General features: G+C 47.0%; 1 protein-coding gene and 1 long non-coding RNA gene across 2 annotated transcripts in view; both read right to left on the reverse strand.

Annotated features, from left to right (window-relative positions):
- The window catches only part of LOC146496756 (uncharacterized), a 496,205-nt gene that overhangs the window by 272,013 nt on the left and 203,571 nt on the right, over positions 1–20,621 (reverse strand). The gene's annotated exons all lie outside the window — the stretch shown is intronic.
- The window catches only part of LOC146496757 (uncharacterized), a 358,433-nt gene that overhangs the window by 209,724 nt on the left and 128,088 nt on the right, over positions 1–20,621 (reverse strand). The gene's annotated exons all lie outside the window — the stretch shown is intronic.

Consider the following 20,621-nt stretch of genomic DNA (forward strand, 5'->3'; position numbering starts at 1 on the left):
TAGAATTGATTTTATGGTTTTTACATCACTGATAGGGTTCGCGGCACACTGACGTCAAATGACCAGATGCTTCGGTCTGCACCAAGAAGACGAATAAAGCAGAGAGGAGATCAGGCATTCTTGTACAGCTGCACCTAAACTTTGGAACAGTCTCCTTCAAACTAGGACCTCACCAACAGCCTGCATCTTCAAACTAGGCCCTAACCAACAGCCTGCATCTTCAAAATAGGCCCTAACCAACAGCCTGCATCTTCAAAGTAGGACCGCCCGAAAAGCCTACATCTTCAAACTAGGACCTAAACGACAATCTGCATCTTAAAACTAGGACCTCACCAACAGCCTGCATCTTCAAACTAGGACCTCACCAACAGCCTGCATCTTCAAACTAGGACCTCACCAACAGCCTGCATCTTCAAACTAGGACCTCACCAACAGCCTGCATCTTCAAACTAGGCCCTAACCAACAGCCTGAATCTTCAAACTAGGCCCTAACCAACAGCCTGCATCTTCAAACTAGGACCGCCCCAAAAGCCTGCATCTTCAAACTAGGACATCACCAACAGTCTCAACCTTCAAACTAGGAACTCACCAAAAGTCTGCATCTTCAAAGTAGGACCTCACCAACAGTCTGCATCTTCAAACTAGGACCTCACCAACAGTCTCCTCCTTCAAAATAGGACCTCACCAACAGTCTCCTCCTTCAAACTAGGACCTCACAAACAGCCTGCATCTTCAAACTAGGACCGCCCCAACAGCCTGCATCTTCAAACTAGGACCTCACAAAAAGCATGCATCTTCAAACTAGGACCGCCCCAACAGTCTGCATCTTCAAACTAGGCCCTAACCAACAGCCTGCATCTTCAAACTAGGACCGCCCCAAAAGCCGGCATCTTGAAACTAGGACTGCCCCAAAAGCCTGCATCTTCAAACTAGGACCTCACCAACAGCCTGCATCTTCAAACTAGGACCTCACCAACTGCCTGCATCTTCAAACTGGGACCGCCCCAAAAGCCTGCATCTTCAAACTAGGACCTCACAAAAAGCATGCATCTTCAAACTAGGACCTCACAAACAGTCTCCACCTTCAAACTAGGACCTCACCAAAAGTCTGCATCTTCAAACTAGGACCTCACCAACAGTCTGCATCTTCAGACTAGGACCTCACCAACAGTCTCCTCCTTCAAAATAGGACCTCACCAACAGTCTCCTCCTTCAAACTAGGAGCTCACCAAACGTCTGCATCTTCAAACTAGGACCTCATCAACAGCCTGCATCTTCAAACTAGGACCGCCCCAACAGCCTGCATCTTCAAACTAGGACCTCACAAAAAGAATGCATGTTCAAACTAGGACCTCACCAACAGTCTCCTCCTTCAAACTAGGACCTCACAAAAGTCTGCATCTTCAAACTAGGACCTCACCAACAGTCTGCATCTTCAAACTAGGACCTCACCAACAGTCTGCATCTTCAAACTAGGACCTCACCAACAGTCTCCTCCTTCAAACTAGGACCTCACAAACAGTCTGCATCTTAAAACTAGGACCTCACAAACAGTCTGCATCTTAAAACTAGGACCTCGCCAAAAGCCTGGATCTTCAAACTAGGACCTCACCAACAGTCTCCTCCTTCAAACTAGGACCTCGCCAACAGTCTCCTCCTTCAAACTAGGACCTCGCCAACAGCCTTGATCTTCAAACAAGGACCTCACCAACAGTCTGCATCTTCAAACAAGGGCCTCACCAACAGCCTGGATGTTCAAACTAGGACCTCACGAACAGCCTGCATCTTCAAACTAGGCCTTAACCAACAGCCTGAATCTTCAAACTAGGCACTAACCAACAGCCTGCATCTTCAAACTAGAACCGCCCCAAAAGCCTGCATCTTCAAACTAGGACCTCACCAACAGTCTGAATCTTAAAACTAGGAACTCACCAACAGTCTGCATCTTCAAACTAGGACCTCATCAACAGCCTGCATCTTCAAACTAGGACCGCCCCAAAAGCCTGCATCTTCAAACTAGGACCTCACAAAAAGCATGCATCTTCAAACAAGGACATCACCAACAGTCTCAACCTTCAAACTAGGACCTCACCAAAAGTCTGCATCTTCAAAGTAGGACCTCACCAACAGTCTCCTCCTTCAAAATAGGACCTCACCAACAGTCTCCTCCTTCAAACTAGGACCTCACAAACAGCCTGCATCTTCAAACTAGGACCGCCCCAACAGCCTGCATCTTCAAACTAGGACCTCACAAAAAGCATGCATCTTCAAACTAGGACCGCCCCAACAGTCTGCATCTTCAAACTAGGCCCTAACCAACAGCCTGCATCTTCAAACTAGGACCGCCCCAAAAGCCGGCATCTTGAAACTAGGACCGCCCCAAAAGCCTGCATCTTCAAACTAGGACCTCACCAACAGCCTGAATCTTCAAACTAGGACCTCACCAACAGCCTGCATCTTCAAACTGGGACCGCCCCAAAAGCCTGCATCTTCAAACTAGGACCTCACAAAAAGCATGCATCTTCAAACTAGGACCTCACCAACAGTCTCCACCTTCAAACTAGGACCTCACCAAAAGTCTGCATCTTCAAACTAGGACCTCACTAACAGTTTGCATCTACAGACTAGGACCTCACCAACAGTCTCCTCCTTCAAAATAGAACCTCACCAACAGTCTCCTCCTTCAAACTAGGACCTCACCAAACGTCTGCATCTTCAAACTAGGACCTCATCAACAGCCTGCATCTTCAAACTAGGACCGCCCCAACAGCCTGCATCTTCAAACTAGGACCTCACAAAAAGAATGCATGTTCAAACTAGGCCCTAACCAACAGTCTCCTCCTTCAAACTAGGACCTCACCAACAGTCTGCATCTTCAAACTAGGACCTCACCAACAGTCTGCATCTTCAAACTAGGTCCTCACCAACAGTCTCCTCCTTCAAAATAGGACCTCACCAACAGTCTCCTCCTTCAAACTAGGACCTCACAAACAGTTTGCATCTTCAAACTAGGACCTCACAAACAGTCTGTATCTTAAAACTAGGACCTCGCCAAAAGCCTGAATCTTCAAACTAGGACCTCACCAACAGTCTCCTCCTTCAAACTAGGACCTTGCCAACAGTCTCCTCCTTCAAACTAGGACCTCGCCAACAGCCTGGATCTTCAAACAAGGACCTCACCAACAGTCTGCATCTTCAAACTAGGACCTCACCAACAGCCTGGATCTTCAAACTAGGACCTCACCAACAGCCTGCATCTTCAAACTAGGACCTCACAAACAGTCTACATCTTCAAACTAGAACCTCACCAACAGTTCTGCATCTTCAAATTAGGACCTCACCAACAGTCTGCATCTTCAAACTAGGACCTCACCAACAGTCTGCATCTTCAAACTAGGACCTCACCAACAGTCTGCATCTTCAAACTAGGACCTCACAAACAGCCTGCATCTTCAAACTAGGACCTCACCAACAACCTGCATCTTCAAATTAGGACCTCATCAACAACCTGCATCTTCAAACTAGGACCTCAGCAACAGCCTACATCTTCAAAGTAGGACCTCACCAAAAGCCTGCATCTTTAAACTAGGACCTCACCAAAAGCCTGCATCTTCAAACTAGGACCTCACCAACAACCTGCATCTTCAAACTAGGACCTCACCAACAGTCCTGCATCTTCAAACTAGGACCTCACCAACAGCCTGCATCTTCAAACTTAGGACCTCACCAACAGTCTGCATCTTCAAACTAGGACCTCACCAACAGTCTGCATCTTCAAACTAGGACCTCACCAACAGCCTGCATCTTCAACTAGGACCTCACCAACAGCCTGCATCTTCAAACTAGGACCTCACCAACAGTCTGCATCTTCAAACTAGGACCTCACCAAAAGTCTGCATCTTCAAACTAGGACCTCACCAACAGTCTGCATCTTCAAACTAGGACCTCACCAAAAGTCCTGCATCTTCAAACTAGGACCTCACCAACAGCCTGCATCTTCAAACTAGGACCTCACCAACAGTCTCCCCCTTCAAATGAGGACCTCACCAAAAGTCTTCATCTTCAAACTAGGACCTCACAAACAGTCTGCATCTTCAAACTAGGACCTCACCAACAGTCTCCTCCTTCAAACTAGGACCTCACAAACAGTCTGCATCTTCAAACTAGGACCTCACTAACAGTCTGCATCTTCAAACTAGGACCTCACCAACAGTCTGCCTCTTCAAACTAGGACCTCGCCAACAGTCTCCTCCTTCAAACTAGGACCTCACCAACAGCCTGGATCTTCAAACTAGGACCTCACCAACAGTCTGCATCTTCAAACTAGGACCTCACCAACAGTCTGCATCTTCAAACTAGGACCTCACAAACAGTCTGCATCTTCAAACTAGGACCTCACCAACAGTCTCCTCCTTCAAACTAGGACCTCACAACAGCCTGCATCTTCAAACTAGGACCTCACCAACAGTCTGCATCTTCAAACTAGGACCTCACCAACAGTCTCCTCCTTCAAACTAGGACCTCACAAACAGTCTGCATCTTCAAACTAGGACCTCACAACAGTCTGCATCTTCAAACTAGGACCTCACCAACAGTCTGCATCCTTCAAACTAGGACCTCATCAACAGTCTGCATCTTCAAACTAGGACCTCACCAACAGTCTGCATCTTCAAACTAGGACCTCACAACAGTCTGCATCTTCAAACTAGGACCTCACCAACAGTCTGCATCTTCAAACTAGGACCTCACCAACAGTCTGCATCTTCAAACTAGGACCTCACCACAAGCCTGCATCTTCAAACTAGGACCTCACCAACAAGCCTGCATCTTCAAACTAGGACCTCATCAAACAGCCTGCATCTTCAAACTAGGACCTCATCAACAGCCTGCATCTTCAAACTAGGACCTCACCAACAGCCTGCATCTTCAAACTAGGACCTCACCAACAGTCTGCATCTTCAAACTAGGACCTCACCAACAGTCTGCATCTTAAAACTAGGACCTCACCAACAGTCTGCATCTTCAAACTAGGACCTCACCAACAGTCTGCATCTTCAAACTAGGACCTCACAACAGTCTGCATCTTCAAACTAGGACCTCACCAACAGTCTGCATCTTCAAACTAGGACCTCACAAACAGCCTGCATCTTCAAACTAGGACCTCACCAACAGTCTCCTCCTTCAAACTAGGACCTCACCAACAGTCTGCATCTTCAAACTAGGACCTCACCAACAGTCTGCATCTTCAAACTAGGACCTCACCAACAGTCTGCATCTTCAAACTAGGACCTCACCAACAGTCTGCATCTTCAAACTAGGACCTCACCAACAGTCTCCTCCTTCAAACTAGGACCTCACCAACAGTCCTGCATCTTCAAACTAGGACCTCACCAACAGTCTGCATCTTCAAACTAGGACCTCACAACAGTCCTGCATCTTCAAACTAGGACCTCACAACAGCCTGCATCTTCAAACTAGGACCTCACCAACAGTCTGCATCTTCAAACTAGGACCTCACCAACAGTCTGCATCTTCAAACTAGGACCTCACAACAGTCTGCATCTTCAAACTAGGACCTCACAAACAGTCTGCATCTTCAAACTAGGACCTCACCAACAGTCTCCTCCTTCAAACTAGGACCTCACCAACAGCCTGCATCTTCAAACTAGGACCTCACCAACAGTCTGCATCTTCAAACTAGGACCTCACCAACAGTCTGCATCTTCAAACTAGGACCTCACCAACAGTCTCCTCCTTCAAACTAGGACCTCACCAACAGTCTCCTCCTTCAAACTAGGACCTCACCAAACAGTCTGCATCTTCAAACTAGGACCTCACCAACAGTCTGCATCTTCAAACTAGGACCTCACAACAGTCTGCATCTTCAAACTAGGACCTCACCAACAGTCTGCATCTTCAAACTAGGACCTCACCAACAGTCTCCTCCTTCAAACTAGGACCTCACCAACAGTCTGCATCTTCAAACTAGGACCTCACCAACAGTCTGCATCTTCAAACTAGGACCTCACAACAGTCCTGCATCTTCAAACTAGGACCTCACCAACAGTCCTGCATCTTCAAACTAGGACCTCACCAACAGTCTGCATCTTCAAACTAGGACCTCACCAACAGTCTCCATCTTCAAACTAGGACCTCACCAACAGTCTGCATCTTCAAACTAGGACCTCACCAACAGCCTGCATCTTCAAACTAGGACCTCACAAACAGCCTGCATCTTCAAACTAGGACCTCACCAACAGTCTGCATCTTCAAACTAGGACCTCACCAACAGTCTCATCTTCAAACTAGGACCTCACCAACAGTCTGCATCCTTCAAACTAGGACCTCACAACAGTCTGCATCTTCAAACTAGGACCTCACCAACAGTCTGCATCTTCAAACTAGGACCTCACAAACAGTCTGCATCTTCAAACTAGGACCTCACCAACAGTCTGCATCTTCAAACTAGGACCTCACCAACAGTCTGCATCTTCAAACTAGGACCTCACCAACAGTCCTGCATCTTCAAACTAGGACCTCACCAACAGCCTGCATCTTCAAACTAGGACCTCACAAACAGCCTGCATCTTCAAACTAGGACCTCACTAACAGTCTCATCCTTCAAACTAGGACCTCATCAACAGTCTGCATCTTCAAACTAGGACCTCACCAACAGTCTGCATCTTCAAACTAGGACCTCATCAACAGTCCTGCATCTTCAAACTAGGACCTCACCAACAGTCTGCATCTTCAAACTAGGACCTCACCAACAGTCTGCATCTTCAAACTAGGACCTCACCAACAGTCTGCATCTTCAAACTAGGACCTCACAAACAGTCTGCATCTTCAAACTAGGACCTCACCAACAGCCTGCATCTTCAAACTAGGACCTCATCAACAGTCTGCATCTTCAAACTAGGACCTCACCAACAGTCCTGCATCTTCAAACTAGGACCTCACCAACAGTCTCCATCTTCAAACTAGGACCTCACCAACAGCCTGCATCTTCAAACTAGGACCTCACCAACAGTCTGCATCTTCAAACTAGGACCTCACCAACAGCCTGCATCTTCAAACTAGGACCTCACAAACAGCCTGCATCTTCAAACTAGGACCTCACAACAGTCTGCATCTTCAAACTAGGACCTCGCCAACAGCCTGGATCTTCAAGTAGGACCCTCACCAAAAGTCTGCATCTTAAACCTAGGACCTCACCAAAAGCTGCATCTTCAAACTAGGACCTCACAAACACCTGCATCTTCAAACTAGGACCTCATCAACAGTCTGCATCTTCAAACTAGGACATCACCAACAGTCTCCTCCTTCAAACTAGGACCTCACAAACAGTCTGCATCTTCAAACTAGGACCTCACAAACAGTCTGCATATTAAAACTAGGCCCTCACCAACAGTCTGCATCTTCAAACTAGGACCTCACAAACAGCCTGCATCTTCAAACTAGGACCTCATCAACAGTCTGCATCTTCAAACTAGGACTTCACCAACAGTCTGCATCTTCAAACTAGGACCTCACAAACAGTCTCCATCTTCAAACTAGGACCTCACCAACAGCCTGGATCTTCAAACTAGGACCTCACCAACAGCCTGCATCTTCAAACTAGGACCTCACCAACAGTCTCCTCCTTCAAACTAGGACCTCACAAACAGTCTGCATCTTCAAACTAGGTCCTCACAAACAGTCTGCATCTTCAAACTAGGACCTCACCAACAGTCTCCTCATTCAAACTAGGACCTCGCCAACAGTCTCCTCCTTCAAAATAGGCCTTCTAAAAAGGCCTGGATCTTCAAACTAGGACCTCACCAACAGTCTCCCCCTTCAAACGAGGACCTCACCAAAAGTCTTCATCTTAAAACTAGGACCTCACGAACAGGCTGCATCTTCAAACTAGGACCTCACAAACAACCTGCATCTTCAAACTAGGACCTCATTAACATTCTGTATCTTCAAACTAGGACCTCGCCAACAGTCTGCATCTTCAAACTAGGACCTCACAAACAGTCTGCATCTTCAAACTAGGACCTCACCAACAGCCCGCATCTTCAAACTAGGACCTCACTAAAAGCCTGCATCTTCAAAATAGCACCTCACCAACAGTCTGCATCTTCAAACTAGCAAGTCATCAACAGTCTCCTCCTTCAAACTAGGACCTCACCAACAGTCTCCTCCTTCAACCTAGGACCTCACCAACAGTCTGCATTTTCAAACAAGGACCTCACCAACAGTCTGCATCTTCAAACTAGGACCTCACAAACAACCTGCATCTTCAAACTAGGACCTCATCAACAGTCTGCATCTTCAAACTAGGACTTCACCAACAGTCTGCATCTTCAAACTAGGACCTCACAAACAGTCTCCTCCTTCAAACTAGGACCTCGCCAACAGCCTGGATCTTCAAACTAGGACCAAACCAACAGCCTGCATCTTCAAACTAGGACCTCACCAACAGTCTCCTCCTTCAAACTAGGACCTCACAAACAGTCTGCATCTTCAAACTAGGTCCTCACAAACAGTCTGCATCTTCAAACTAGGACCTCACCAACAGTCTCCTCATTCAAACTAGGACCTCGCCAACAGTCTCCTCCTTCAAAATAGGCCTTCACCAAAGGCCTGGATCTTCAAACTAGGACCTCACCAACAGTCTCCCCCTTCAAACGAGGACCTCACCAAAAGTCTTCATCTTAAAACTAGGACCTTACCAACAGGCTGCATCTTCAAACTAGGACCTCACAAACAACCTGCATCTTCAAACTAGGACCTCATTAACATTCTGTATCTTCAAACTAGGACCTCGCCAACAGTCTGCATCTTCAAACTAGGACCTCACCAACAGCCCGCATCTTCAAACTAGGACCTCACTAAAAGCCTGCATCTTCATAATAGCACCTCACCAACAGTCTGCATCTTCAAACTAGCAAGTCATCAACAGTCTCCTCCTTCAAACTAGGACCTCACCAACAGTCTCCTCCTTCAACCTAGGACCTCAACAACAGTCTGCATTTTCAAACAAGGACCTCACCAACAGTCTGCATCTTCAATCTAGGACCTCACAGACAGCCTGCATCTTCAAACTTGGACTTCACAAACAGTCTGCCACTTCAAACTAGGACCTCATCAACAGTCTCCTCCTTCAAACTAGGACCTCACAAACAGTCTGCATCTTCAAACAAGGACCTCATCAACACTCTACATCTTCAAACTATGACCTCACCAACAGTCTCCTCCTTCAAAATTTGACCTCGCCAACAGTGTCCTCCTTCAAACTAGGACATCACAAACAGTCTGCATCTTCAAACTTGGACCTCACCAACAGTCTCCTCCTTCAAACTAGGACCTCACAAAAAGTCTGCATCTTCAAACTAGGACCTCATCAACAGTGTGCATCTTCAAACAATGATCTCACCAACAGCATCCTCCTTCAAAATAGGACCTCACCAACAGCCTGCATCTTCAAACTAGGACCTCACCAACACTCTCCTCCTTCAAACTAGGACCTCACCAAAAGTCTGCATTTTCAAAATAGGACCTCACCAACAGTCTGCATCTACAAACTAGCAAGTCATCAACAGTCTCCTCCTTCAAACTAGGACCTCACCAACAGTCTGCATCTTCAAACTAGGACCTCACCAACAGTCTGCATCTTCAAACTAGGACCTCACCAACAGTCTCCTCCTTCAAACTATGACCTCACAAACAGTCTCCACCTTCAAATTAGGACCTCACCAACAGCCTGCATCTTCAAACTACGACCTCATCAACAGCCTTGATCTTCAAACTAGGACTTCACCAACAGTCTCCTCCTTCAAACTAGGACCTCGCCAACAGTCTCCTCCTTCAAACTAGGACCTCGCTAACAGCCTAGATCTTAAAACTAGGACCTCACCAACAGTCTGCATCTTCAAACTAGGACCTCACCAACAGACTGCATCTTCAAACAACGACCTCACCAACAACCTGCATCTTCAAACTAGGACCTCAACAACAGTCTCCTCCTTCAAACTAGGACCTCGCCATCAGCCTGGATCTTCAAAGTAGGACCTCACCAAAAGTCTGCATCTTAAAACTAGGACCTCACCAACATGCTGCATCTTCAAACTAGGACCTCACAAACAACCTGCATCTTCAAACTAGGACCTCATCAACAGTCTGCATCTTCAAACTAGGACCTCACCAACAGTCTCCTCCTTCAAACTAGGACCTCACCAACAGTCTGCATCTTCAAACTAGGACCTCACCAACAGTCTCCATCTTCAAACTAGGACCTCACCAACAGTCTCCTCCTTCAAACTAGGACCTCACCAACAGCCTGCATCTTCAAACTAGGACCTCACCAACAGCCTGCATCTTCCAACTAGGACCTCACCAACAGTCTCCTCCTTCAAAGTAGGACCTCACCAACAGCCTGCAACTTCAAACTACGACCTCACCAACAGCCTGCATCTTCAAACTAGGACCTCACCAACAGTCTGCATCTTCAAACTAGGACCTCACCAACAGCCTGCATCTTCAAACTAGGACCTCACCAACAGCCTGCAACTTCAAACTACGACCTCACCAACAGCCTGCATCTTCAAACTAGGACCTCACCAACAGCCTGCATCTTCAAACTAGGACCTCACCAACAGTCTCCTCCTTCAAACTAGGACCTCACCAACAGTCTCCTCCTTCAAACTAGGCCCTTACCAACAGTCTCCTCCTTCAAACTAGGACCTCGCCAACAGTCTCCTCCTTCAAACTAGGACCTCGCTAACAGCCTAGATCTTAAAACTAGGACCTCACCAACAGTCTGCATCTTCAAACTAGGACCTCACCAACAGACTGCATCTTCAAACAACGACCTCACCAACAACCTGCATCTTCAAACTAGGACCTCAACAACAGTCTCCTCCTTCAAACTAGGACCTCGCCATCAGCCTGGATCTTCAAAGTAGGACCTCACCAAAAGTCTGCATCTTAAAACTAGGACCTCACCAACATGCTGCATCTTCAAACTAGGACCTCACAAACAACCTGCATCTTCAAACTAGGACCTCATCAACAGTCTGCATCTTCAAACTAGGACCTCACCAACAGTCTCCTCCTTCAAACTAGGACCTCACCAACAGTCTGCATCTTCAAACTAGGACCTCACCAACAGTCTCCATCTTCAAACTAGGACCTCACCAACAGTCTCCTCCTTCAAACTAGGACCTCACCAACAGCCTGCATCTTCAAACTAGGACCTCACCAACAGCCTGCATCTTCCAACTAGGACCTCACCAACAGTCTCCTCCTTCAAAGTAGGACCTCACCAACAGCCTGCAACTTCAAACTACGACCTCACCAACAGCCTGCATCTTCAAACTAGGACCTCACCAACAGTCTGCATCTTCAAACTAGGACCTCACCAACAGCCTGCATCTTCAAACTAGGACCTCACCAACAGCCTGCAACTTCAAACTACGACCTCACCAACAGCCTGCATCTTCAAACTAGGACCTCACCAACAGCCTGCATCTTCAAACTAGGACCTCACCAACAGTCTCCTCCTTCAAACTAGGACCTCACCAACAGTCTCCTCCTTCAAACTAGGCCCTTACCAACAGTCTCCTCCTTCAAACCAGGACCTCACCAACAGTCTCCTCCTTCCAACTAGGACCTCAACAACAGCCTGCATCTTCAAACTAGGACCTCACCAACAGCCTCCTCCTTCAAACTAGGACCTCACCAACAGCCTGCATCTTCAAACTAGGAACTCACCAACAGTCTGCATCTTCAAACTAGGACCTCACCAACAGCCTCCTCCTTCAAACTAGGACCTCACCAACAGCCTGCATCTTCAAACTAGGACCTCACCAACAGTCTGCATCTTCAAACTAGGACCTCACCAACAGTCTCCTCCTTCCAACTAGGCCCTCACCAACAGTCTGTATCTTCAAACTAGGCCCTCACCAACAGTCTGCATCTTCAAACTAGGATCTCATCAACAGTCTGCATCTTCAAACTAGAACCTCACCAACAGCCTCCTCCTCCAAACTAGGATCTCACCAAAAGCCTGCATCTTCAAACTAGGACCTCACAAAAAGCATGCATCTTCAAACTAGGACCCCACCAACAGTCTGCATCTTCAAACTAGGACCTCATCAACAGTCTCCATCTTCAAACTAGGACCTCACCAACAGTCTCCTCCTTCAAACTAGGACCTCACCAACAGCCTGCATCTTCAAACTAGGACCTCACCAACAGTCTCCTCCTTCAAACTAGGACCTCACCAAAAGCCTGCATCTTCAAACTAGGACCTCACCAACAGCCTGCATCTTCAAACTAGGACCTCACCAACAGCCTGCATCTTCAAACTAGGACCTCACCAACAGCCTGCATCTTCAAACTAGGACCTCATCAACAGCCTGCATCTTCAAACTAGGACCTCACCAACAGTCTGCATCTTCAAACTAGGACCTCACCAACAATCTTCATCTTCAAACTAGGACCTCACCAACCAATCAATCAATCAATCTTTATTTATAAAGCACTTTTCATACAAAAAGAAAATGTAGCACAAAGTGCTTTACATGGTTAAAAGCAGCCCCCCCTCCCCTCCACACACACACACACACACACACACGCACACACTTAAAAAGTAAAATTGGACTGGGTACGCATGAGCCAAGTGAGGAAACACTATCATGGGGAGCCGTCTGCACCGGAAGCCGGTCACAGACCGCAGCCTCCAGGCTGGGCACACAGCAGGAGGGAGGCAAAGAAGCCCCCCAGCCAGGCTGAGAGGACCCACAGAGCCCCAGCAGCCACGGTCGATCACAGCCCCGGTGCAGAGAGCGCCCTCTGAGGAAACACTGGAGATATGACCTAATAAGAGTATATACTGGGTAAAAAGATAAAATAAATAAGAACGAGATACAATATAAATATAAATATAAATAGAGTAAGAAGATTTTAAAAAAAAAATTAATAAGAATAAAATCAATAAATATTAGGTAAAACCTAAATTAACAATAGAATAACAGGATAGAATAAATAAGCATAAAATAAATAAACGTTAAGTAAAAGCTAAATTAAAAAGGTGGGTCTTGAGCCTGTTCTTAAAAACATGTACAGCCTGCATCTTCAAACTAGGACCTCACCAACAGTCTCCTCCTTCCAACTAGGCCCTCACCAACAGTCTGCATCTTCAAACTACGACTTCACCAACAGCCTGCATCTTCAAACTAGGACCTCATCAACAGTCCGCATCTTTAAACTAGGACCTCACCAACAGTCTGCATCTTCAAACTAGGACCTCACCAACAGTCTCCTCCTTCCAACTAGGCCCTCACCAACAGTCTGCATCTTCAAACTAGGACCTCACCAACAGTCTGCATCTTCAAACTACGACCTTGTCAACAGTCTCCTCCTTCAAACTAGGACCTCACCAACAGTCTCCTCCTTCAAACTAGGCCCTTACCAACAGTCTCCTCCTTCAAACCAGGACCTCACCAACAGTCTCCTCCTTCCAAGTAGGCCCTCACCAACAGTCTGCATCTTCAAACTACGACTTCACCAACAGCCTGCATCTTCAAACTAGGACCTCATCAACAGTCCGCATCTTTAAACTAGGACCTCACCAACAGTCTGCATCTTCAAACTAGGACCTCACCAACAGCCTGCAACTTCAAACTACGACCTCACCAACAGCCTGCATCTTCAAACTAGGACCTCACCAACAGCCTGCATCTTCAAACTAGGACCTCACCAACAGTCTCCTCCTTCAAACTAGGACCTCACCAACAGTCTCCTCCTTCAAACTAGGCCCTTACCAACAGTCTCCTCCTTCAAACCAGGACCTCACCAACAGTCTCCTCCTTCCAAGTAGGCCCTCACCAACAGTCTGCATCTTCAAACTACGACCTCAACAACAGCCTGCATCTTCAAACTAGGACCCCACCAACAGTCTGCATCTTCAAACTAGGACCTCACCAACAGTCTCCTCCTTCCAACTAGGCCCTCACCAACAGTCTGCATCTTCAAACTACGACTTCACCAACAGCCTGCATCTTCAAACTAGGACCTCATCAACAGTCCGCATCTTTAAACAAGGACCTCACCAACAGTCTGCATCTTCAAACTAGGACCTCACCAACAGTCTCCTCCTTCCAACTAGGCCCTCACCAACAGTCTGCATCTTCAAACTAGGCCCTCACCAACAGTCTCCTCCTTCCAACTAGGCCCTCACCAACAGTCTGCATCTTCAAACTACGACTTCACCAACAGCCTGCATCTTCAAACTAGGACCTCATCAACAGTCCGCATCTTTAAACAAGGACCTCACCAACAGTCTGCATCTTCAAACTACGACCTTGTCAACAGTCTGCATCTTCAAACTAGGACACCACCAACAGCCTCCTCCTTCAAAGTAGGACCTCACCAACAGCCTGCATCTTCAAACTAGGACCTCACAAAAAGCATGCATCTTCAAACTAGGACCTCACCAACGGTCTCCTCCTTCCAACTAGGACCTCAACAACAGCCTGCATCTTCAAACTAGGACCCCACCAACAGTCTGCATCTTCAAACTACGATCTCACCAACAGCCTGCATCTTCAAACTAGGACCTCATCAACAGTCTGCATCTTCAAACTAGGACCTCACCAACAGTCTCCTCCTTCCAACTAGGCCCTCACCAACAGTCTGCATCTTCAAACTAGGCCCTCACCAACAGCCTGCATCTTCAAACTACGACCTCATCAACAGTCTGCATCTTCAAACTAGGACCTCACCAACAGCCTCCTCCTTCAAACTAGGACCTCACCAACAGCCTGCATCTTCAAACTAGGACCTCACCAACAGTCTGCATCTTCAAACTAGGACCTCACCAACAGCCTCCTCCTTCAAACTAGGACCTCACCAACAGCCTGCATCTTCAAACTAGGACCTCACCAACAGTCTGCATCTTCAAACTAGGACCTCACCAACAGTCTCCTCCTTCCAACTAGGCCCTCACCAACAGTCTGTATCTTCAAACTAGGCCCTCACCAACAGTCTGCATCTTCAAACTAGGATCTCATCAACAGTCTGCATCTTCAAACTAGAACCTCACCAACAGCCTCCTCCTCCAAACTAGGATCTCACCAAAAGCCTGCATCTTCAAACTAGGACCTCACAAAAAGCATGCATCTTCAAACTAGGACCCCACCAACAGTCTGCATCTTCAAACTAGGACCTCACCAACAGTCTCCATCTTCAAACTAGGACCTCACCAACAGTCTCCTCCTTCAAACTAGGACCTCACCAACAGCCTGCATCTTCAAACTAGGACCTCACCAACAGTCTCCTCCTTCAAACTAGGACCTCACCAAAAGCCTGCATCTTCAAACTAGGACCTCACCAACAGCCTGCATCTTCAAACTAGGACCTCACCAACAGCCTGCATCTTCAAACTAGGACCTCACCAACAGCCTGCATCTTCAAACTAGGACCTCATCAACAGCCTGCATCTTCAAACTAGGACCTCACCAACAGTCTGCATCTTCAAACTAGGACCTCACCAACAATCTTCATCTTCAAACTAGGACCTCACCAACAGCCTGCATCTTCAAACTAGGACCTCACCAACAGTCTCCTCCTTCCAACTAGGCCCTCACCAACAGTCTGCATCTTCAAACTACGACTTCACCAACAGCCTGCATCTTCAAACTAGGACCTCATCAACAGTCCGCATCTTTAAACTAGGACATCACCAACAGTCTGCATCTTCAAACTAGGACCTCACCAACAGTCTCCTCCTTCCAACTAGGCCCTCACCAACAGTCTGCATCTTCAAACTAGGCCCTCACCAACAGTCTGCATCTTCAAACTACGACCTTGTCAACAGTCTGCATCTTCAAACTAGGACACCACCAACAGCCTCCTCCTTCAAAGTAGGACCTCACCAACAGCCTGCATCTTCAAACTAGGACCTCACAAAAAGCATGCATCTTCAAACTAGGACCTCACCAACGGTCTCCTCCTTCCAACTAGGACCTCAACAACAGCCTGCATCTTCAAACTCGGACCCCACCAACAGTCTGCATCTTCAAACCACGATCTCACCAACAGCCTGCATCTTCAAACTAGGACCTCATCAACAGTCTGCATCTTCAAACTAGGACCTCACCAACAGTCTCCTCCTTCCAACTAGGCCCTCACCAACAGTCTGCATCTTCAAACTAGGCCCTCACCAACAGCCTGCATCTTCAAACTACGACCTCATCAACAGTCTGCATCTTCAAACTAGGACCTCACCAACAGCCTCCTCCTTCAAACTAGGACCTCACCAACAGCCTGCATCTTCAAACTAGGACCTCACCAACAGTCTGTATCTTCAAACTAGGCCCTCACCAACAGTCTGCATCTTCAAACTAGGATCTCATCAACAGTCTGCATCTTCAAACTAGAACCTCACCAACAGCCTCCTCCTCCAAACTAGGATCTCACCAAAAGCCTGCATCTTCAAACTAGGACCTCACAAAAGCATGCATCTTCAAACTAGGACCCCACCAACAGTCTGCATCTTCAAACTAGGACCTCACCAACAGTCTCCATCTTCAAACTAGGACCTCACCAACAGTCTCCTCCTTCAAACTAGGACCTCACCAACAGCCTGCATCTTCAAACTAGGACCTCACCAACAGTCTCCTCCTTCAAACTAGGACCTCACCAAAAGCCTGCATCTTCAAACTAGGACCTCACCAACAGCCTGCATCTTCAAACTAGGACCTCACCAACAGCCTGCATCTTCAAACTAGGACCTCACCAACAGCCTGCATCTTCAAACTAGGACCTCATCAACAGCCTGCATCTTCAAACTAGGACCTCACCAACAGTCTGCATCTTCAAACTAGGACCTCACCAACAATCTTCATCTTCAAACTAGGACCTCACCAACAGCCTGCATCTTCAAACTAGGACCTCACCAACAGTCTGCATCTTCAAACTAGGACCTCACCAACAGCCTGCATCTTCAAACTAGGACCTCACCAACAGTCTCCTCCTTCAAACTAGGACCTCACCAACAGTCTCCTCCTTCAAACTAGGCCCTCACCAACAGTCTCCTCCTTCAAACTAGGACCTCACCAACAGTCTCCTCCTTCAAACTAGGACCTCACCAACAGCCTGCATCTTCAAACTAGGACATGACCAACAGCCTGCATCTTCAAACTAGGACCTCACCAACAGTCTGCATCTTCAAACTAGGACCTCACCAACAATCTTCATCTTCAAACTAGGACCTCACCAACAGCCTGCATCTTCAAACTAGGACCTCACCAACAGCCTGCATCTTCAAACTAGGACCTCACCAACAGTCTCCTCCTTCAAAGTAGGACCTCACCAACAGTCTGCATCTTCAAACTAGGACCTCATCAACAGCCTGCATCTTCAAACTAGGACCTCACCAACAGCCTGCATCTTCAAACTAGGACCTCACCAACAGCCTGCATCTTCAAACTAGGACCTCACCAACAGCCTGCATCTTCAAACTAGGACCTCATCCACAGCCTGCATCTTCAAACTAGGACCTCACCAACAGTCTGCATCTTCAAACTAGGACCTCACCAACAATCTTCATCTTCAAACTAGGACCTCACCAACAGCCTGCATCTTCAAACTAGGACCTCACCAACAGCCTGCATCTTCAAACTAGGACCTCACCAACAGTCTCCTCCTTCAAAGTAGGACCTCACCGACAGTCTGCATCTTCAAACTAGGACCTCATCAACAGCCTGCATCTTCAAACTAGGACCTCACCAACAGTCTGCATCTTCAAACTAGGACCTCACCAACAATCTTCATCTTCAAACTAGGACCTCACCAACAGCCTGCATCTTCAAACTAGGACCTCACCAACAGCCTGCATCTTCAAACTACGACCTCACCAACAGCCTGCATCTTCAAACTACGACCTCACCAACAGCCTGCATCTTCAAACTAGGACCTCACCAACAGTCTGCATCTTCAAACTAGGACCTCACCAACAGCCTGCATCTTCAAACTAGGACCTCACCAACAGTCTCCTCCTTCAAACTAGGACCTCACCAACAGTCTCCTCCTTCAAACTAGGCCCTCACCAACAGTCTCCTCCTTCAAACTAGGACCTCACCAACAGTCTCCTCCTTCAAACTAGGACCTCACCAACAGCCTGCATCTTCAAACTAGGATATGACCAACAGTCTCCTCCTTCAAACTAGGACCTCACCAACAGCCTGCATCTTCAAACTAGGACATGACCAACAGCCTGCATCTTCAAACTAGGACCTCACCAACAGTCTGCATCTTCAAACTAGGACCTCACCAACAATCTTCATCTTCAAACTAGGACCTCACCAATAGCCTGCATCTTCAAACTAGGACCTCACCAACAGCCTGCATCTTCAAACTAGGACCTCACCAACAGTCTCCTCCTTCAAAGTAGGACCTCACCAACAGTCTGCATCTTCAAACTAGGACCTCATCAACAGCCTGCATCTTCAAACTAGGACCTCACCAACAGCCTGCATCTTCAAACTAGGACCTCACCAACAGCCTGCATCTTCAAACTAGGACCTCACCAACAGCCTGCATCTTCAAACTAGGACCTCATCAACAGCCTGCATCTTCAAACTAGGACCTCACCAACAGTCTGCATCTTCAAACTAGGACCTCACCAACAGTCTTCATCTTCAAACTAGGACCTCACCAACAGCCTGCATCTTCAAACTAGGACCTCACCAACAGCCTGCATCTTCAAACTAGGACCTCACCAACAGTCTCCTCCTTCAAAGTAGGACCTCACCAACAGTCTGCATCTTCAAACTAGGACCTCATCAACAGCCTGCATCTTCAAACTAGGACCTCACCAACAGTCTGCATCTTCAAACTAGGACCTCACCAACAATCTTCATCTTCAAACTAGGACCTCACCAACAGCCTGCATCTTCAAACTAGGACCTCACCAACAGCCTGCATCTTCAAACTACGACCTCACCAACAGCCTGCATCTTCAAACTACGACCTCACCAACAGCCTGCATCTTCAAACTAGGACCTCACCAACAGTCTGCATCGTCAAACTAGGACCTCACCAACAGCCTGCATCTTCAAACTAGGACCTCACCAACAGTCTCCTCCTTCAAACTAGGACCTCACCAACAGTCTCCTCCTTCAAACTAGGCCCTCACCAACAGTCTCCTCCTTCAAACTAGGACCTCACCAACAGTCTCCTCCTTCAAACTAGGACCTCACCAACAGCCTGCATCTTCAAACTAGGATATGACCAACAGCCTGCATCTTCAAACTAGGTCCTCACCAACAGTCTGCATCTTCAAACTAGGACCTCACCAACAGCCTGCATCTTCAAACTAGGACCTCACCAACAGCCTGCATCTTCAAACTAGGACCTCACCAACAGCCTGCATCTTCAAACTAGGACCTCACCAACAGTCTCCTCCTTCAAACTAGGACCTCACCAACAGTCTCCTCCTTCAAACTAGGCCCTCACCAACAGTCTCCTCCTTCCAACTAGGACCTCACCAACAGTCTCCTCCTTCAAACTAGGACCTCACCAACAGCCTGCATCTTTAAAGTTGGACTTCACAGGATACCCTTCCATCTCTCCACACAGTGGCACATTCTCTTCTACATAGTAAAATGTTAGTTTTCTCAGTCGCGCCGCACAGTAGTACCATAGTGGTCTTGGGTATTTAAGCCCTCCTCTGTTGTAAGGCAGATACAAGAGAGATAGGCGCAGCATGAGTCATCTGTTCTTCCATAAAAATTTGATGACGAGTGTCCTCAGTTGAGAAAACAAATTGCTTGGTGGTGGCAGAGGCAAGTTTTGAAATAAATACAACAGTTTAGGGAGTATGTTTATTTTAAGAGTATTTATTTTCCCCATTAATGACATTGGTAGAGCAGTCCATCTATCCAGAGAGTTTGAGACATCTTGAATAACTAAATTATAGTTAATTTCTATGATATCATTATGCAAAGGAACAATTTGGATGCCCAAATAGGTGAAGCTATTGACGATCTTGAATTGAGCAATTACAGAGGTTGGGTTTCCCATATCTAATTGGTTCATTAGCATAATGGATGTTTTAGACATATTGATCTTGTAACCAGAAATTTTACCAAACTCCTTAATCAATTTTAGCAGAGCCGGGATGGATTTGTTAATATTTTTAAGAAAAATAATTAAATCATCTGCATGAAAGGCTAAGCGATGTTACACCAGAAATACTATGATGGGATCTCACTGTGATAGCCAAAGGCTCGATTGCCATAATGAACAACAGTGTGGACAAAACGTCCCCTTTTCTAAACCATCAATTTATTTTTTTGCTTTTTGAGATATTACTGTTAGTCAGGATCTGTGCATATGATTCCTTATAAAGTAATCTTACCCAATTACAAAAATTCTCTCCCAGACCAAAGCACCCCAGAGTCTCAAACAAATAAGGCCATTCCACTCTGTCAAATGCTTTTTCAGCATCACGTGACAGTAAAGCAGTGTCCCGATCCCCTTTTGGTCATAAAGAAGCTTCAGAATCCTTCTGATATTGTGGAATCCTTGTCTGTCCTGAATGAATCCATTCTGAGCCCTCCCAGTTATCT

Source organism: Neolamprologus multifasciatus, chromosome 19, assembly GCF_963576455.1.
Source record: "Neolamprologus multifasciatus chromosome 19, fNeoMul1.2, whole genome shotgun sequence".
NCBI classification, from domain to species: domain Eukaryota; kingdom Metazoa; phylum Chordata; class Actinopteri; order Cichliformes; family Cichlidae; genus Neolamprologus; species Neolamprologus multifasciatus.